This window comes from Vidua chalybeata, chromosome 7, assembly GCF_026979565.1.
Source record: "Vidua chalybeata isolate OUT-0048 chromosome 7, bVidCha1 merged haplotype, whole genome shotgun sequence".
NCBI lineage: Eukaryota > Metazoa > Chordata > Aves > Passeriformes > Viduidae > Vidua > Vidua chalybeata.
In genome coordinates, this window is record NC_071536.1 from 32100764 (window position 1) to 32121210 (window position 20447).

At 38.5% G+C, this 20447-nt stretch overlaps 1 protein-coding gene and 1 long non-coding RNA gene across 2 annotated transcripts in view; one reads left to right on the forward strand and one right to left on the reverse strand.

Annotated features, from left to right (window-relative positions):
- The window catches only part of NCKAP5 (NCK associated protein 5), a 354946-nt gene that overhangs the window by 246604 nt on the left and 87895 nt on the right, over positions 1-20447 (reverse strand). The gene's annotated exons all lie outside the window — the stretch shown is intronic.
- LOC128791029 (uncharacterized) lies at positions 3037-4343 on the forward strand. Its single transcript, XR_008431946.1, has 3 exons — positions 3037-3107; positions 3199-3316; positions 4218-4343. It is a non-coding gene; the product is annotated as an uncharacterized LOC128791029 (long non-coding RNA).

A 20447-nucleotide genomic window follows, 5' to 3' on the forward strand; every position in this document is an offset into this window, starting at 1 on the left:
CTAATTCCAAGTCAAATCTGTGTGGAACAGAAAGCACAAAAGCACTGCAAGGACAGTTTCTTGTTGGGCTGCAACTCCAACCCTGTCATCCCCACCAATGCTGTAAAAACTCACAGCCATAGGTACCAGTCTGGGATGGTGGCAATTTGCACTGGCACGATTAAAAGACCCGTGGGCTAAGAGGAAGATGCCCCATGGCAGCAGGAGAGCTCCTGGGGCATTTCCTGGGGTGAATTTGGATGCCAGTTGTTGAGTTTAATGCGTAGGGGTAACTGAGCCTAATACAAAGCCTTTCATAAAATAGGAATTGGTAGGTTTTCCCCTGAACTTATGATGCAAAGAAAAACTCCCTCTTCAAATCCTGTATATTACAGTTGTATTAATAACTATTATTATCTTGTGCTTTTATAAGTGATGTGAGGCACTATTATGCTCTGTCTCCTGAACACTTGTAACTCCATTATGCCATGTATGGTAGATGCTAAACAAACATAATGATGCTGCTCAATTTAACAAAAATCTATTTCCTTTTCATAAAAATTAAAGTGAAACTTTAGTTTAATTCAGCATTATAGAATTCACAGGTACAATGCAGTACCAGTGAAATCAGAGGTGTAATTTAGCTCCTGGCTAATGCTAATAATTTTTCTGCAATTGAATACTGCTGCACTGAATTGCAGATCCATCTCAAATGTTATATGCATAAAGATATTAGTTACAGTTATTGCAGAGCCTTCTGTTTATTCAAATCAGACTGAAACAAACACAAACTGTAGCATGAAAGGCTGGAAAATACTTGCTTAGATAAATATTCATTGTCGGCTGCTATGCAGGATATATAGACACAATTCAGATTACATGATAGCTTTTTGTTTTATACACCATCTTGCCAGTTAGCATTCAAAAGGTAACTTTAAAAATGCCTTTAATTTTATGTGTGCTATACAAAGTGATATACTTAGCTGTCTATATTTCTTACACATGAATCTTTAATCCACAGGAAACTTAATAGGAATGAAAAGTGGAAATATAAGCATAAATCTTTATATTTCTGGTAATACAATTTTGTCATTAACTGAAGCTTACTGGAAAAGTTCTTTGTGATATTTAAATGAATTACATTTTAAAGACCTTTATCATCATCAACTGGAAAATCTATGGCAATCAGTGATGAGTCCTGCTAGTCTACTCGCTCTGTACTGCCAAATTTGTGATGTTTAGACAGTGTCTCTGTCTTGAGAACCAGAGGCAGAGACACAATTTCCTGCAGAAGCCTTGGCTGTCATTGTTCTGAGACAATGAGAGAGCAAATTAAAAAACCCACCCTGTATCAATCCTGTACCTAAAAGCATTTTTTTCACATGAAGGTGACACCCCATTTCCAGTGTGTAAGGGTGTTATGGGCCAGCTTCAACTGGAATCATACTGACCTTGAGGGAATTAACTGAGGCCACGTCAGTCCAAAATGAGCATAGACAAGATGCTGAAAGTAATCAGGTTTCACTCTCTACTGTTAATGGATAGTTTTTAGAGTAATTGGACCAAAAGATTTTCAAACACTGGTTTGAAAAAGTTTCATTTGGGGATAGTAATTATTGTACACAAACACTCTGGAAGGTACTGGCCTCTTGCTATTATCTAGCATTTGTTAAGCATTTCATGTTTTTGAGTATTCAAAACTAGTGGCAATAATAGATGTACAACAGAAAGGCTGAAATTCTGCATCTGAACTGTGTGTAGGTGCTCCAGTCACAGACAGTTTATTGTATGATTTTCTCAAGAGTTAATGATTTAGATTAATTTCCTAAGCCTAAGCCTAAGATGTTTGCATGCATAGTCTAGATCAGAAATACTGACCTCACATTAAATCAGAGGAGAAAAAAACCCAAAACAACAGCTTCAAGAAACTTTAGCAGTTAAGAGAGGTTCCAGCCCAGAAACTGCTTCTTTCCCTTTCAAATCTGCATCATCTACACCGACATGCCCTTCATAGCTATTATTTTTGAAAGGGTTGATTAGTGTTGAAGGCTCTGCCTTGCCCCACAGCTCAGGCAGGGCAGGTCTCCCAGATGTCCAGCTCCCATCAGAAGTCACAGTGGATTGGAATTTCTCATGTCTCACTCACATAAAGAGAGGCCCACCAGGTAAGTGTGGTTTTCAGGTGTTACAGACATCCAGAGAATCATAAAACTGAGCTGCTGCCGCCACTGAGCCGTGCCCATGTAATGTTGCGTGGCTTTGCTGTGAGAAGTGCTGAGCATCTGCAGGTCTCCTTGATGCTGCAGAATTAAACTTATTCAGGGGAGAAAAACCAATTTCAAAACTTTACATACAGTCCTTAATCATTCATTTAAAAAGCATTTCCATAGCCATCAACTTGACAGTATCTAAATGAAAAGACTCAGAAAATCTCTTGTTTTCCAACAGGAAATGTGTTCAGGGATAGGCATTTCACATGTATAGAGAAATTTACAATAATCATGTCCTGATGACAAGTCTAGAAAAGGATTTACATCTAATAGGAATGATCTAATTTATCTTTCATACAGTAATACCCAGTGGCTATTGTGAACATTTTATTATGAAGGAAATCAAAGACAACACAAGAAAATTAATGTTTTAAGGGAAAGTCGTATGGTCCATTTAACTCTTCTTTTGACTGTCCACATAATGCAATGAGTTAATTTGCTTCTTTTCATATGCTTGAATAATAGAAATAACACTTCCCATAAATCATCTACAAATGCTTTAAGAAGAAAAGCAAGCTAGTAGGTATAAAGTTTTTGAATTACTTCTATATAAATGCATATCACGGGTATTTCTGCAATTTCTCTCTTGAAGAAAAGGTCCTTATACTGAATACCAACCTTCCTTCTCTTCTCCTTTCCAAATTTTTTTAGTTTAGACCAAACACCTCACTACACAACAGTAATATCCCATCTGTATGGGACTCAGTGGACATTTTGTCACAAACAAGTGTAATACAGTCACTGCTTGGATGTAGAGACAGTGGCACACTGTGACAGCAGTGCAAGAGCTCTTAGCAGGAAGCTGCCTTAACACTTCATGATCGAGGACTTGGAGGGAAGCACTCAAAAGTTCTGCAGGTGAGCAGAGCCATTTCTCTTGTCTCACCTCCCTTTCTTCCAAGTACCCTTTATGACTGAGTCTTGTAAAAGAAAACTGTTCCACCCAAAGGTTTTTGTGTAGCAGTGATGGGATAGAGCCTCAAAGGAAAGATCTCCATGCACCTGGGATGTGACCTGACATCCTGATCAGTTCTCCTGATGTAGCCTCTCCTGATGAGGATGCTGGAGTAGGATTTCAGACAATGCCTAACTCTGCAGTGTTTACTTAAACAAACAAATCTCAGGGCTCAGTATGGCCTGGGTCTTTCAGTCCAGCCACTTCTGCCTGTGTCACTCCAGTTGTTGAAAGGAGAAGCACAAATCACAAAGGAATAAAAATAGCACAGTATTGGAGCATTTAAACCACTGAAGATGTAGATAGGCACCTGATGAGATTTTAATGGGTATGTGCTCATTCTGCTTCCTTGGAGATTTCTGAAATGCCTCTAGACTTTTTGGTAAATTTTAAAAACTGTCTCCCCATTCCTTTCTGTGTATCTAACTGCTTTGCTTCTCATTTTCTGAGAGGAGGAGGGCAAGGAAGCCAAACTTATAAATTCCTTTCCTTGCATTCATATGGAATAAGGTGAAGAAAAATTCCCTCTGTACATATTTGAAAGACTCAATCACTTATGTGGATAGCAGAATTCCCCCTTATATTACTTTGCATTCATGCATCACATGCCTGGGGCCAGAAGGACATGCTGAATATGAGAGTATCTGTCTAGCCACAAAGTAAATATGGTGCACAGGAGGATTAAGACAAGGCAAACGAGTCTGCTGTTTCAGACTGCAAAACTTTTCAGGCTCTTCTGCAATGCCAAAAAAAGTTAAGGAGTTCACAGAGATTATTGGACTGATCTTCATACTGGGGGAAACTGAGTCACTGAACAAGTCCCATTCTCTGATTCATCCTGGCAGGACCATGGATGAAAACAAGACAAGCTCAGTCCTTGAGCCTGGTGACATCCTAACCTGACATCCAAAACATGCCAGGTGTGGTTGTGCATTATACACACACACATACACATGAAAACAGCTCGTTCAAAAGGTGTTTCTTTAGTCCAGATCCTGTGACTTATCTTACAGCCTTGAAACCTGGAGAGGCCCTTTCCATGAGGGAGTCACACAATCAGCTCCAGAGACATCTCAGTGATTTTTTGCTGCTTTGGCAGATTGCTTTACCTGTGCCAATATGTATCAGCTGATAAGTCTCAAGCCATATTAAACTGTTCTACCTTTCAAATTTTGCTGAAAAAGACCTTTAGATTATTTGTCTCCTAAAATGCTCCTGATTAGAGATCTGCTTTCAAATCCAGTACTAAGTTATTAATCATGGCAGAGTTTTCTGCTTTCCACAAATCAATAATTATGCATTTAGCCATGATTAGTGCTACATGGGGAAAAAATTGTTTTTAAAAAGGCAGCATTCAATTCTTAGCTGATAGAGAACATCATAAATGCAGCTTGGAGTTGGAATATTGTGGAGATGTACTATTCTCCTGGGACATCTGGGGGTTTCCTCCACATCTAATTTTTAATTTATGGCACTGATATGCTCTAACTGCTCTATTTGAAAAAGACATGAGGCACACATCAAGAGGAAGTTCTTGAACATGACTGCAAACTCGGAAGCATTTACTAACCTATAATCTATACAAGAGCACTAATTTGTTTCATAATGATTATTTGTGTTTCCATAAAGCCTTGGGAAAGTTTTCTAGTGGATAGCACTGCAATCCCAGTGACACCTGAGCACAATTCTAGGCTGGATTTTACCATTTCTGCCACCAATTCACACCATTTTGTCCATCACCATGTATTAGCTCCCAGAGAGGCAGCCAGATGTGGAGCTCAGCTATCCTGCTGTCCATGCCTTGGCCACCCAAGGCCAGAGGAAAATCTCAGTCTAACAAGGCTGCAGGGAGGACTGAGTTTGCAAATGAACTCCAAGTTTAGGGAGATACAATAGGGAAAGGGATGCAGTGTGATATCAATATCAGATATTCAGTAAGAGAGGTGTAGTGTTATTGCTATTGATTAACTTGATAAGATGATAGAGCAATATCTGTCTGCATTGCTAAACATGAAGAGCAGCATCAAAGCCCTTTCTGAGCCCATGGGGCTGCTCCCTGTCCTCACACCACCCAAGGCACACAGAAATGCTCCCTGCTCAGTCAAGGTGTGCTACTCACAGCAAGGAAAGGGAACAAGAAAGAGTTCCCACCAGTCTCTGAAATCTAAAAATTTCAGGTAATTATTATTATTAAATGATAAAATTATGGGACTTGTGGCTCACGGACAATAAACATAGGCCTGTCATTTAACGTTTTAATTTTGTGCACTTAGAGGCTCGCTCATGCCTGCAAACATGTTTTCCAAGACACAACTGGTGACATTTCCCACCTTCTCATCTATTTTCCTCCTGTTGCTCATGTTATGACTAAAAGCAGCAGGCTTATATTTTTCTCAGTGGGAAATATGTCACCTGCTGTTGAAAGAAAAGCAATTATCGTGTCCTCGCTAAATCTTCGGCCTATTTGTGTAGAGCTTTAGAGCTTAAAAATATAAACATCCTGCTCTGTGCCAGTGTAAGTGGTTAGACACTCGGAATCCCAGCTGGGATCCCCCTGCATGTCACCTTCAGTGCCTGTTAAGCACAGGGAAAGATGCCAAACCCGAGTGCCTTTCCCATAACTGTGTCTGATCACTGGAAATTAAAAGTGAACAATGTGCTCCCCGCTCCAGCACAAGACACCTCAAAACATTATGTTCTCCCTCTCCCCCCTTACTCCAGGAGTCAGTTAATACTTTTCAGCTTTATTGAAACAAAATTTATGTCTGCTCTACATTTGAGCAGTTGTTTTCACTCCTTTTGTGTGTTTTTATGTGGCTGTAAACCTGTCTGACAAAGGGACAGGTATTTTATTTGCACTATGTCAGATGCTTTTCCTCTCTGCAGTCTCCAGTTATCAAACAGAAAAAGTCTCAGAATCAAAATGAGAAATAAGACAACTGGACATTTACATTGCAGCTGGCCAAAAGCAATGAAGGAAACAAACTCACAACCTCTGTATATATATATATATATAAAATATATATATGTGTGTGTGTACACACACACACAAAAGGATGTAGAGATGCATGCTGAGACAGTTCTCAACATACAAAGTTCGTTTCTCATAACTCTGTTGCTATTTAGAAAGTAATTTTTCCCACAGAAGGGAAGGAAACATATATAAACACTTGAAAGGAAAAGGGAAGAGTTATGACTAAATTTAAGGAAAAAAATTAATCTTCCACTAATTCTGAAATGAAGTTTCTAACAGTACTGATCAGTATCCTAAGATTTAAGGAAGAGGATCTCAAATCAGTTGTAGGGAAAGGATCAGCAACCTCAGTACTGGGCATTATTTCAGGAATTAAAAGAAAAGGGTTCTCAATTTTAACTACAATATGATCCCAGCCAATAATAATAACAACAGTCAAGAAGAATTATTTTCCCTAACATAAATTAAACAGTTACTTAACATTTTAAATAGGGATAATCTACAAACACATTTAGAAGGCTCTGTCTATGCAACTGTGGGATTTTAGAAGAAAACACACCTTTATACATATTTTTATTTCTAACAGAGCATGCAAGTGCAAGCAGCAAAGTCATTTTTTCAATGAAGCACTACATTTAGTGTTTCATTTGAAAATACGAGAAGAGAACTCTTTATAGGCATTTTCTAAGTATTTGTCTTATGTTAACCATGTTGGATAGATCACAAAGGTCTAGAATCTCTTTACCCAGATAATAATTATACTTTTGCCATCTTCTATATCTTAAAAAAACACACAAACTTTCAATTAATGAACATTAGGAAAAATGTAACCCTGTGCAAGCTTGCACTGAAGAGAGAGATTGAGATTATATTCTCAAATATATATATCAAGTATTCCCAAAATAAGTGACCTTATTTCTGACCACCTTCTTCACTCAGACCCAGTGTGCAGGCTGCTCCTCCAGCAGCAGCTCACAACCAGTCACCTATCAACCATGCTGTAGCAATGCCTTTAGTGGTGAAGATAAAAACACTGTTTACTTGCTGATAGTGTTTGGCAGGATTCAGAAAGGACCTGAATCCTTCTCCAGTTCTGAAGGCTGCAGGTGATCTGTATTACACAGTGTACAACATCCATAGGAGGCTGCAATTTAGCATTTAAATCTATATATACAACATAAAAACAGGCAAGGAAAACTGTGTGAAGAAAACTAGATTTGTGCCGCTCGTTAAAATAAAAATTCCCAAATTCTATTTGCAGTGTTTTGTATTATGGACAGCCTTTCCTCACTTTTGTTTTACCACAAGTGTACCTGGTGTTGCATGAACATTCAGTGTATACTTTCCCAAATACACTGGTTCTTGCTGGCCAAGAATTTATCTGAGGTGAAGAAGGAACATTACAGAACAGACTAAATGTTTTCCTTCATGTGATCTGCTGGAAACAAGGGCTTTTAGTTTTTAAGGAGATTGAAACACTCTGCAGAGGTAACTGTTCAGAATTGCAGCCTATGAACTAAATTGGTATTTAACAGCTTGACCTATAAAATCTTTCTTTCCTAAGCTGTGATACAGCATTTGGTCTTTGCTGAGAGCTACCAAAAGATTCAGTGATAATGTACACGCAAGGCTTCTTCCATTCCAAGTCATTTTGGATGTGAGTTGCCAAAATCTATAGCATGTGGATGTATTTTTATTTCATTTCATTTCATTTCATTTCATTTCATTTCATTTCATTTCATTGTTTATATTCTGTTTCTGTTTCTCTTTTCCAAAAACTCTCTAGAAAAGCTGACTTTTAATTCCAGAGTCAGTATTACACCCACTTTGATCAGTGAATCACAGACCTTTCAGTCTGTCCTGTGAAAGTTCATGAGGTTCACTATGGCTCTTGAAATGGCACTTTGTATCCTCAGTTTCTAACTTTTTATGGCCTTTTAATATTGAGTCACAAGAATTATCAGACTCATATCTACAACAGATTTGTACTGAGACTACAGAAGAGAAATACTGTATTTTCCTTCTTTTGTCAGCTGTGAATGAAAGTGGTAGCAGACCTCTAATCCTTTCTCTATGGGCAGATGGCCGTTTGATGTATGTACTCATCTACAAACAAAATTCAGAAATTCATTTGGCTTTCTCTTCATTCATTATGTATTATTGGTCTCCCTTCATTTAACATCAAAGGTGCAAGTAAGATGACTGCCATTCTTTATGTTAATTGTTTGGTTGATTAGTCATTAATAATAACACTTAGAATGTATCCAGTTCTTTACATCTCTAAATTACTTTATAAACTTAGTACATCAAAAATCGGAGACTTTTTACCAGAACTTACTTTCTAATAATTATTTTCCAAAAGGAAAAAAGCCAGTGTCACAGTGTTTAGTGGTCTGAGGTACCAGTGCACAGAATGCATGAGCTTTGATGAGGTTTTGCATTTCGCTCTCATGTCATAAATGCTTCTCTTCTGCACACATGGAAACAAGCAGGCTGCAAAGGGGATGAGAAATGAAAGAGTAGGGAAGCATTATGCCAGTGAAGATTAATTTATTGGAGGATTTCATACCACACCTCCTGTTGCCTGACTGCCCAGAACGGGGTAAATATGGAATAAACTTCACCTGCATGGTGGTTCTACCGAGGGCTAACTTCCCCCACCTTTGAGGGTGAAGACAAGCCATGGATAAATTGCATCCCTGTGATTCTCCATACTCCATTCTGCTTGCCAAGAACCTGTTGCTGGTGTTTGGCAGGTTTTTGTTAACCAGTTCAGGGTAATTGTCTCCCAAGTCAATGCGCCCTTGTCCCTACCTATGGAACCTACTGCACCAGTTTTCATTGCATAATTACTCCTGAATTACCCAAATAAATGGTGATAAGTAATGAGAGCAGGGAGTCAAATGAGAATACTAACAAAGTTAGAGATGTCAACGGAATTTCCACATGCCAAAAAGGGGAAATAATTCTGCAGAAAGCTGGAGTGACATTGCGGTGGCTGTGCAATCCACAGGTGTCCCCTGTGGATGCAGGTGCACAGCTGGCAGCCTGAGCACATTTTATGCCTGACACTGAGTATCAAGAACTTTCCACTTGTATTATTTCATGTAAATGAAGAAGTTTGTATCACCTCAGTGTATTTTCTATGAATTTTTAAGCAGAGAGTTTATCCAAGATGTTTTAAACACAAGTTTCTATTTAAAGGAACTTATTCTTCTTTAGGAAGAGCAAAATTATTAGAGATTGTGTATCTAAATGAAGGCAGTTTATGTACAGGTTTGTATGAGAATAGATTTTGCTGGAAAAAAACCAGGATTGTCCTGAAAGAGATCACCATGTCCCAGGGCAGTGAGTGAAAATATGTTCATGAAAGGATCCTAGCCCTTTCTGTAGGGAACTAAACACACCTTCATGCCAAGAACAAATGCACAGAGAGAGAATAAAGAGGCCAAAGCCTGTTTCAGTGCTGGACCTCCCCAGTCACTAGAGCTGCCTTCCATGCACATGCTGGCTCTATGTGTTGTGACACATGTCAGGGCCAGCTGTGCTCCTGCCAGTTCACATTAAATACCAGTGATTCCACAGCTATTCTCTGCCTCTGCCCTGCATAAGAAAACTGACTATGAAAATCTGTTTTCCATGGGACAGCTCACTTGAGTGTTACATATTGTTACCTGCCAGGCTGAAAATTCAAAAAGTGTAAAAAAAAAAATTCTCTGTATCAGTTGTACAACCAATGTTTTAATGATCATGAACCCGATAAACAATTACAGGCTTGGAAATGTGCTCTTTAAGTGAGACAATTAAAAGCACTGGTCCAGTGTCAATGATGGCTTCTAGGGGCTAAATGAAACAAATCAAGCTATTAAAATAAGTGGGTGCTTAACCTCAAACCTTCACATGATGTTGAGTGTTACTTAGAACATTTCTGTTAGTTTACAAGTGACAATGCTATTGCAGTAAAATTTTTATCATTTTTTATCAAAATTTAGCCTCCTACCTGCAAGAGTAACCAGCCACTGTCAGTAAAATGGTTGAAACAGCAAGACCAGTAGTAATAGTCATGCAGTTCATCTGAACCATAAACACTTCAAAAATCTTACTTTACCAAAAGTGCTTTGATTACATAAAAATGGTTTCCATTTAAAATAACTATGCATTTCATCCTTATTATAGTTAAACTGAATGCATTAGATCCTTGACAACACAGAAAAAGCTATAAATGAATGAAGAGCCCATTTCAGCCACCTTGACATGATTAGTCTGTAGCATAAACTGTACAATGCATCAATTGCACTATGATTTACTGGAGAGCCTGGTATGTTACAGAAATGACTGATACTTAGGCTCCTGTGCATTTTTTTGCTTCATTTAAAAACTAGTCCCCTGGGTTTTTGCTTAATAAAAACCATATACATTGCTGTAGTTGTAAGTCATAAATAAGCCTGATCTTGGGTCAGGGCTAGCAGGAGGATCCTGGGCTCTGGAGGCAATGAAGGAATGCCAACGACACTTGACATCCTGCAGTTTTTGAGCATGACTTCATGGAGCTGGGTGGGTGGGTTGGTGTGATTGCAAACACTTGAACAAATTTCACTGGGAGCCCTGGGAGTTCCTTAGGAGGTAATAAAGTGCAGGCATTCAGAAAGAAACACTGAAGGCAGATCATCAGGGCCTCAGGAGATACTTTAAATTTCTCAAGAGAACCCCATTACAAGTGAGCACACCCTTCACAGCTGACCTCTCCTGGAAGGCTTTTAATCTTGGGCTGTCCCCAGACTTCCAAGCAGAATAACCTGACAGTCTTCCATCTTCCTACATTCCCAAAATATAGGTGCCAGATGATGTCTTCCCATTTCTTCAGAGTAAAAAACATTAATGATGGTGATGAAGAGAGGACAGAGCTGAAGAACTCAGGGTCCTCTCATTTCAGTAGTACTGGTCTTGCAGAAGATGAGTTTTACTGCAGGACTTTGGGAAATACCTGAGTCCCTTAAACAACCATTCAATTTCTCTCAGGGTTTATGATATTTAAAAGATAGACTGAATACAGGTGAATTTTCCCTTTTATCAAAGCATTTAACATTTTCTGTTCATTAGATTGCACTACTGTCTCTTTCCAGCAGGACAAGAACAGGGTAGATGGGAATGCAGCACTGGATCTGCCTGCACTACTGCCATCGAGGGAGCTGGGGCTGGCAAAGGGGAGGTGGCCTTTTCCTGTAAAATCTCATTTCTGTAAGCTCTGTCACTGCCAGTGGTGTGGGGTAGGTTTAGGCTTTAGGCAGGAGGTGCCTGAATTCCTGGCTCCATCCAGCTCTTTCAGTGAAGGCTTGAGATTTCAGGAAGCTCAAACAGGTCTCAGATTTAAGGAAAGAAATAGGACCTTTCATAAAATAAGAGGGGAAATCACAGAGACCAGTATTTGCCTGAGAATTATCTCAATCCCCTGCTGTCAGCTCCAGAAGCAAAGTCTATTATTACACCTCTGCTGCTGCCTTGAACATGTTTCTACAGTATAAATGAAAAGATTCTTATTATCTGCCCACAATGGTGATTGAAAAGTTTGCACTTTGTAGGAACAGCTCACTGCTCTCACTGCCTCATCACTGATTTTCTCCAGGCCATGCCTCTCCTGTCACACCACAGACAGAAAGCCTCCTTCCACAGAGCCGGTCCAGATGCAATGAATTTTACTGCTGCTGCAGCTCTCTTTATCCCAGTGGAAATTTGCAGAGATGGAGCCAATGGAAAATCCTCTTACCCTCTCCTTGCCAGCTCTGCCATTTGCTTCCTGCAACCCACCCCACTGAATTCACTCTGAGGGCTTGATTTCTTCTCAGGAAGGTAAAAAACCCATCACAGAGGGCAGAGCAGAGATGAAACAAGGGGAGTCTCTCCATGGATGGCAATCAGCCATAGCAGAACTGCTCACCTGCTCAGGGAGAGGTGCTGAGCACGCAGCTGAACAGGTGTTGGTAGGACTCCAAGAGTGAGACAACATGAAGAGCCCACAGGATAAATGTGATTACATTTTTAAAAACCATTAAAAGCATGAACCCTATATACATATACATACATATATATATATATATATATAAAGTAAAACATTTCACTCCATCCTGCCTAGGCTCAGAATTTTTTTCTCACAGATATGACAAAATTAGAAACACATTTTCAGAGAAGGCCTAAATCCCAAATAGTTGTGTAGTTGTGTGGCCTTCAGAAAGACAGCTCTGCCCCTACAGCCTTCTCATTTTTGTCTGAGCTGCCGTCTGCTTGCCCAATTAGATGTCTGACTATTAAAAATCCAATCTCAAGGAAAATGCTGTGAATCATGCAGCGTGGCTGCACAGTCTTTCCCTCTCTCCCAGAGCAAAATGCTCACACTGACACCAGCCCATCTGCCTTATGACAGAGATATGCAGCTTTTGGTTCCTCTGTCTATCAAGCTCAAACCAAATTCTGCTTTCCTCCAAGTTGAAGTGCAGTGATAATAAGAGCATGACAAATTGATCATCTGCTGTGGCCAGTCCTTTGACACTGCTCTATGAGCAGTTTGAATTTGTTGGGAACAAATTAAAGCTGAGATTAAAGCAAATCTGGACTTTAAAGACCAAATTGGATTCCCTGCTGCGTCTGCAGTAACTGAGTGGTTCCTGCCTGGTAAATGTGGGCTGTTGTTTTCTTTAGCAGCATCCACAAAATAGCTAAAATCAATTATAAAGATGATAAACTCACATAAATTAGTTACAGTTAATCAACATAAGAAAGGTTTGCATTGTACTGTGATCAGTAATTACCAGTTATTTCAGGTTCACTCTTGTGACTGTTACTTTTCTGTGACATCTGTCTGTGGTTAAGCCAGTTCATCACAGAGTAATACAATGCCTCAGAAGTGTCTCGTTGTACTTCCTTTCTAGGTTTAAACATTATCTGTTGGCCCTTTTGTGTCTAATAAAATAAAATTAATTTCAAAATTATATTTTTAAGTAAAACATTGATTTCATAAAGCTGCCTTAAAAACATGTATTGGTATTAAAGGGAGCTGAGTAGACAGGCTTGAGCCTATGCCACAGCAATGGTTTAGCAAATGCTATTGACTGTGGGCTTTTGTCACTGCTTAGGATTGTTTTCCTTTTACCTTTCACTTTTTTAAAATTACTATGTCACAATGAGTGCACGTGTGAACTCAGGTAGCTGGAACAGGCTCTCTTACATTTTCTCACACAGCTTTTGCATATTAACCCAACATCATCCTCTGAATTTAATTTGGTACCAACATGAACCCTCCTTGCACCTTCAGTTAATACACTCAGTGGACAGCAGAATCCTGCATGGTGCTACAGAGGGTACAATACTCAGAAGATCAGTAAAGTAGCATGGAAATGTACTTGAAAAATACCTTCTTATTTGCTAGACCTGCTGAAAAGCTCTGTAACTATTTTCCATTTAAGGCGGTCATAATATTTGAAAAATAGCAAAATTCCTGTATACTTTTTTTGAGTTCTGACATAAAACGATGGGAAACACCAATACCTGCATCATGTTTAAGCTCTCTGTGGAACACAATGCAGCATCAACACAAAGACAAATGCAAAAAATAGAAAGGATTTTTTCATTAATACAATGTCACCAAATGACACAAGCAAAAACGACGCACCACAGCCTTGGTCACGATGAAGAGACTAATTTATTTTTTCTGACTCCAATCTTTTATAGTTCTCAAAAGATGCCAGTGGATTGGAGGGTGAATGTGCCACCTCTCCAACGACACTGGACAAACTACCTGTACATCAAATTTCTCCGCCTCTATGAAAGAATGCAAAACAATAGATTATTTACAGAAAGTTGTGTGAGAAAGTTCTTTACAAGAATGTAAACTCAGAAGGCTTTAGAAAACTCTTGATAACCAGGGCGACAATATAATCCTCAAAAACCTGCAAAAGACAAACATAAAGATGTCCTTGGAAGAAAATGTCAATATTTTTCCCATCCTCAGCTTTGCCAACTCATTCTAAACTGTTTTAGTAATGTCCATGAATAATTATGAATGTTGTCTTAGATGGTTGCCCATTGCCCTGAAGAAAATGTTTATGACCTGAACAGATTAATTATATTCTCCCCTTAAATATCATTCCTTCAGGACTAGTTATTGTTGAGTGTAAATGTGCCACTTTATATGCAAATAAAATGGACTGAGAGTGGAATAAGAAGTTCAGCATATATCTACTGACAAATCATCTTATTGTGTTTTATATTAGCAGACGGAACATCTTGTGGTAGGAAATGTTAATAGACCTCAACAGGATGCAGTGCTTGCTTCCTTGTTTCTAGAAAATCTTAGTCAAACTTTCAATTATTTTCTTGTAGTCACCTTTGCTTCATTTGAAAAGGATTTTAATTGTAGTGTAAGAAAAAGCGATATATTGAATGCAAGAAAAAAATCTAAAACTCATTAATACCTAACATTAATAAACCAATTGAATAGCAGTGACATAAATTAAAAACAGAAGGTAATATAATCTTGAATTATATTAAAGAGGATTCAAAACAATTAATTCACGTTAGTGCAAGTCAGTGGACTCAAAACCCAGAGACTCCTGGGATAAACCTTGCTTAGATTTAGCAGAGCTCATCATTGGCAAGCCAAGGCCATTCCACCCTGAACTACACACTTCACTCCTACAAACCTCTTGCTTCTCAGGAGGAGGAGGAATCACAATACACAGACTTTTGCCCTAATTTGTTCCTGAGGTGCCCAAAACAATGGCCCAACGCCTGCCATCATCCAGGAAGGACAGTGAAGATATTTACCAGCTCTTGGAAGACAAGACTTTTAGGTTTTAAATAAAGGAAAGATCCAGAAGATCCAAAGAGGAAAAGATGATATCTCTAGAAGGTACAAGGGCAGAGAGATGTCTTGGGAGTTTCACATCACATTAAAAATTATTCCAATTAAAAATTATTAATGCCTCAGGGGAAAAAAACCTCATGGATTAGGAGTGATGGTCAGTTCTTGGTCTATCTTTTCTCATCTATGAACAAAACTGGGAGTCTTCAATAAGGCACATTAGCAATACCAAAACCACCATTAGCAATACCAAACCTATCTCTGCTGTCCATGGGATCTGGTATTTGAGGAAGATAGACTTGAAATGAAGTTGCATAAAATATTGAAAGTATGAAGTTATCCATTCATATGGCTTAAATTTGTTCTGGATCGAAATAAATCATTGAATTTGAATAAAACACATAACATTGGCTGAATACAAATAGTTGAATGAAATTTTATGGATTGGTTTAATATATCTTCTTCTTCCCTATTTTTAGCTGAACTTTTAATTAATGTAATTATATCAGTGTTTTTATGGCATTAGTCAAAATCAGCTGGAGACAACTAGACTGAGTTCAAAAGAGCCAGGTTAAATGTGGATCAGGCCATGATAATTAAAAGAAAATCACCATCAGGATGTTTTAATCATAGATATGTCTTGACACAGAATTATTGCCCTTGAAGCATGAATTTAATTATTGAATCTGCTGCTGAGTATCCTTGAATACCATTGAAACTCAAAATACTCAGGGCCTCTGAGATGCCCCCACTTCTGAGATGGACAGGCTCCAACAATGAGATCATTGGGTTCATCAGCACAGAACACATAAGCAGAATATATCATCTGTGTGTTGCAATTACACTGCTAATGTGTTCACAGGTGGGTTGGCTGTTAATTTAGGATTCTGTACAAAGTATCAGGAGCATTGGGAGAAATAAAAAACACTGCATGAGGCATAATTTTTTTTTAAAAAAATTGCTCCCCCATTTTCTCCCTAAATCCTTGTGCAGTTTTGAAAACAAAAGATATGAAAGTCCTTCTTTCATGGAAATCTGGTCATGTGGAAGATATTGGCAGCCAAATTCCAAAGAACAGATCGATAACAAAGAGATTCATTGATTGATTGATTGACTGATTGATAGATTAGACATAGATTATATAAATGTAGAAAAATAATTAAGGATTATGACAAAACTGCCCATAATATTTTTAAACTCCTTTTAATAAATCTGTAAAAACAGACTGAAACAAAATTTGGGAAAAGAGCCCAACAACCAAACCCTGCTACATTTAGCTGTTGCATGCCAATTCACAACTCAGAGATCATTTTTATAGCTGTAATAATCTTATGAAAGTGGGATAAAATTGCTGCTGGCATTCCTCAAACTGTTATGGCATTATCAGGAACTTCTATATTATGAGGAGATATTTGAGCCCATCATCTCCAATTTTCAGATAATATACTGATTTAATCAGCACTCTCCAAAATACAAAGTAGGCAATCTTTCTGTCTTTTGTTCATTTTTTTACATCTGAGAACAGTTGTGTTTCAGTCTTCTATACGTAATCTACTCCCACATCTGTCTCACACTATATAACTATTCTTTACAATTCCTGCCACACTTATTTTTGTTGCTACATTGAAATCTTGTGCATAATTATGTGAGGTTGCTATGGAGATTATGTGTGATTTGTCATGAGGAAAATCTATTGTGTTTGAGATAATTCTGCACAATAGTGACCGCTGAATCTTTCCTCTCCACCGCCCCGGGGATTAGGAGAAAGTACCTGCCAGGATGTTCACAATTACAAACCAAACAGGTTTTATAAACAGAGAAGTTTGTGCACTGCACAAAGGACAAGGCTGTTCCCTCTTTTAGGCAGGTGAATATGAACTCGTGCAGGGTGATATTGATGTATGTATTTTGAAGAATGCATCAGAGGTATTTATAAAGCGTCTATAAAGTCCCTTTGTTGCAAATGCCTCCAGTCAATGTTCATAATTCCCCATGAAGGAGATCTGATATGGTATAAATTCAAATAAGTTACAATTGTGTGGACAGCACTTTGAAAATTATGTAGACAGCAGTTCTTTGAAACTTAACTTCTCCATCCTTAGCTCTGTGTCCTTTTCAGAGCTGGGCAAGCTCACTGTGGCTGATCACTGCACATCTGTCACAAGCAATTCAGCCCATCCAGCTTGGGCTGAACAATAACCAGGGGCCAACACAACTTTCAGCCAAAGTCATGGGTTAGCCCTTCCCCACACCAGCAAGCAACTTCTCTCCTTCCTCAGGCTTGGACTGTCCCAGAAAACACACATATTTGCATAACAAGTGGACAAGAAGAGAGGAACATGTCAAGCTTCTCCACCATGGAAGATCCAACTAAAGAAATCACAGGGATTTGGTAGGAAAATCCCTCCCATTTCAGGCAGAGCCAGAGCACAAACCCAGAAAGTTTCAGGGAGCAAAGAAACATACTCATAGAAGCAAGATGTTCATAAGGAAACTGCAATTTAAGGAGGTGTTTTAGAAAAGCCTGTTCGTGTGACAACTCCAAAATAAAATCTAAAGCCTTGGACAGTCCTTCCTGAGGAGTTTTCTTCCTGAACTCTGCAGTTCAGGTCATCATCGTGTGGCTGCCACTAAGTTGGTGCAAGTGTGATGTCCTTTCCTACCCTGGTAATGCTGGATGGAAAGGAAGGGGCAAAAACTACAGAGGCAGAAAAATAATTAGATCTTAAAAAACTTCCAAACATTCATCATCCTCTGACACTCCTTCATTTCTCATAAGTGACCCTCATCATTTTTACTACACTTCTACAGATCACTTTGTAAACTTTATTTTTATGCAATTACTGATGAATGTTTGCTGGCCTAAGCAATTCTCAAATCACCAGTAATAGGAAAAAAACCATTAAGGTGCAGCTTGTAACAGAAGGACAAACACACCCTGAGGTGTATGTATCTTTATGCAGAGCAACTGCTGGCTTCCTCCCATAATCTTGTATTAACCTACTGCTTGGGACTGCTGCCTGTGAGCACAGGAATACACCTGAAATGGAGACTCTTTAATTAAAACCTGACTTTCAGTAAGAATCAAGAGCATTGGACCAAGCCTTTGAAAAAAAATATCCATATGATACCCTTTCAATCAGTGGTTTACACTTCAGAAGCAACAGAACTTTGGATGATAATTTCATATCTCCCATTCCCTGCACTGCCTCCTTGCCATCCAGCCTGGCTGGGGTTTGCAACACTTTGGTTGCTGTCCCACCATGCTCTGAAGGGGTAATCTGCTTCAAAAGCTGCATAAATTGATTGCTCTGACTCTGGTGACAAAAAAAAAAAAAAAAAAAAAAAAAATCCAAGTTTGCTCTGGTGGTTCATAATGTTGCCAGAACCCTTGAAGGAATTTACAGCCTCATTATGCACTACTGGGAATACATTATTTTCCATATTGCTGATGTTACAATGGTGTTAAATAATAGAGCTTTTTAGTATTTGAAAAGTTCTTCTACAGCACCTTTTGAATGTAGTTGATAAAATACAGTCAGGTAAAGCCCATTATTGATTTTAACCACGCTGTTATAGTACTCTATGCATTTTTAAGCTTTTTTTTTTTTTTTTTTTTTGCGGTTAGAATTAACACAAAAGTTTGAAAGAGTTCTTTTAAAATAAGAATAAATGAGAGAAAATGAAAGAATGATGGTTAAAAACTCAAATATGTTGCTCAGGCATGCAGGTTTTGAAATGCTGCATATAAGAAAATTGTGCAATTCATTGCCTCCCAGATATATGCCAAAAATTTTCTCCAAAAGAAAGGGTGAGCAGAGGTGATCTGGAAAAAGCTTTTAATCTGTGTGATAAATTGTCAAACGCCATTACATTTAATGAGTCTTATCAATGCAGTGCTGGAATAGCAGGAATAAATAAATAAATAAATAAATAAATAAAGCCCTACCAAAAATATAAACAATTACATGAATTAATAATAAGAATCCCATTAATACATGCATAATTTAGAGAAGTTAATGAAGCCAATTTAAAGTTTTACTAATGTATATTTGATTCTGTGAAGTCTAATTTTCTAAAGAGGTCTTAATGCTCCCTTTCACTATTTATTCCTTCGACCTGCCTCCCATTTAAGAAATGAGCTCTTCTGGAAAAAAAACCATGAAATTTAATGGAAAATTGTATTTTCTGCAGGATTTTAGAACTGTATTGTGAATCTCTCATTCCTGTAGAATACTCAGTAGTTCAAGTACACAAACCTATAAGAAGCACAGAGCCATCATTTACATCTGTACCAACTGAGAAACAAGCCTCTGCAGTCCTTGGAAGCCTGCTGGAAGGATCTACTGTTTCCAGTACTCAGATCCTATTACTGTCATTTTATTGGAATAAAAAAAAAAAAAAATCCTTGAGAAAAAGCTTCATATTTGGCCAAATGTCAAAGAAATATTCAAAGGCAAACCATCATGTATATACATATCTTCAGAATATTTTTACACCTTAGCATGTTCGTATAGGCAAACAGATCTATCTTGATCTGCAATGGAGAAATGAGGTAATGAGTTCAAATTCTCCTACACTTCTTTCTAAGCAGTGGATACAATTTGCGCATTTCCAAGTAATTCCTGGTCAGTTGATGGTTAAAAGGGTAAGTTTGTGAGTAGATAATTAAAAGAGTAAGTTGTGAGCAGAAAATAAAGTTTTGAAACAAGAGGCATCTACAGATGGTTAGACATAATGAAAGCCAACTCGTGGGTAGTTCTACAGTTGGGAAATAAGAAAAACGTGTTGATTGGCATCAACATCTGTTTGCAAAAAATGTTTGTTGTCATTTTCAGGTACTGGCTGTGGCCAATCTATTTTCTCACTGCCCTTTTAAGTTCATTTGGTGCAGCAGTCTCCAGGATAAAGTGAGAGGGACAGCCTCACCCTCTGCTGTTCTAGGGAAGCTGCCGTCCAGGCTCCAAAGTTTGTTCCAGGCTGAGTGAGGACAGAAAGGCAGATGCCTCTGGATAAAACAGAAATCAGCAGGTGGATAATGAGAGGACTTTGCAGGACCCATTTGCTCTGTGGCTCTGTGTTTGCTCCCTGTCTACAGATATTTTCACACTGGTTGTTTACAGCTGATACTGGGGCTGTCAGAAAGGAGAGGTCTCACTTCAGCCCTGGGAGCAAGTGGGCTTCTTATTAAGGGTCAGAACTGAGGCAGTGTGGGGAATGTTCCTGCCCACACTGGTAAATAACTCTGGTATTTAAGGTGTATTTATAACCTCAATTTTTCACTCATCTCTGAGCAGGGGAATTCAGGTTTTTTGGGCCATCCTCTTGGTGTGTCTCATCTGACAGCACACTCATATGAGGCTGCCTTTGGTTCTGGAGCACTTCTACCTGTGAAATGTTTTGCAAATTGCACAA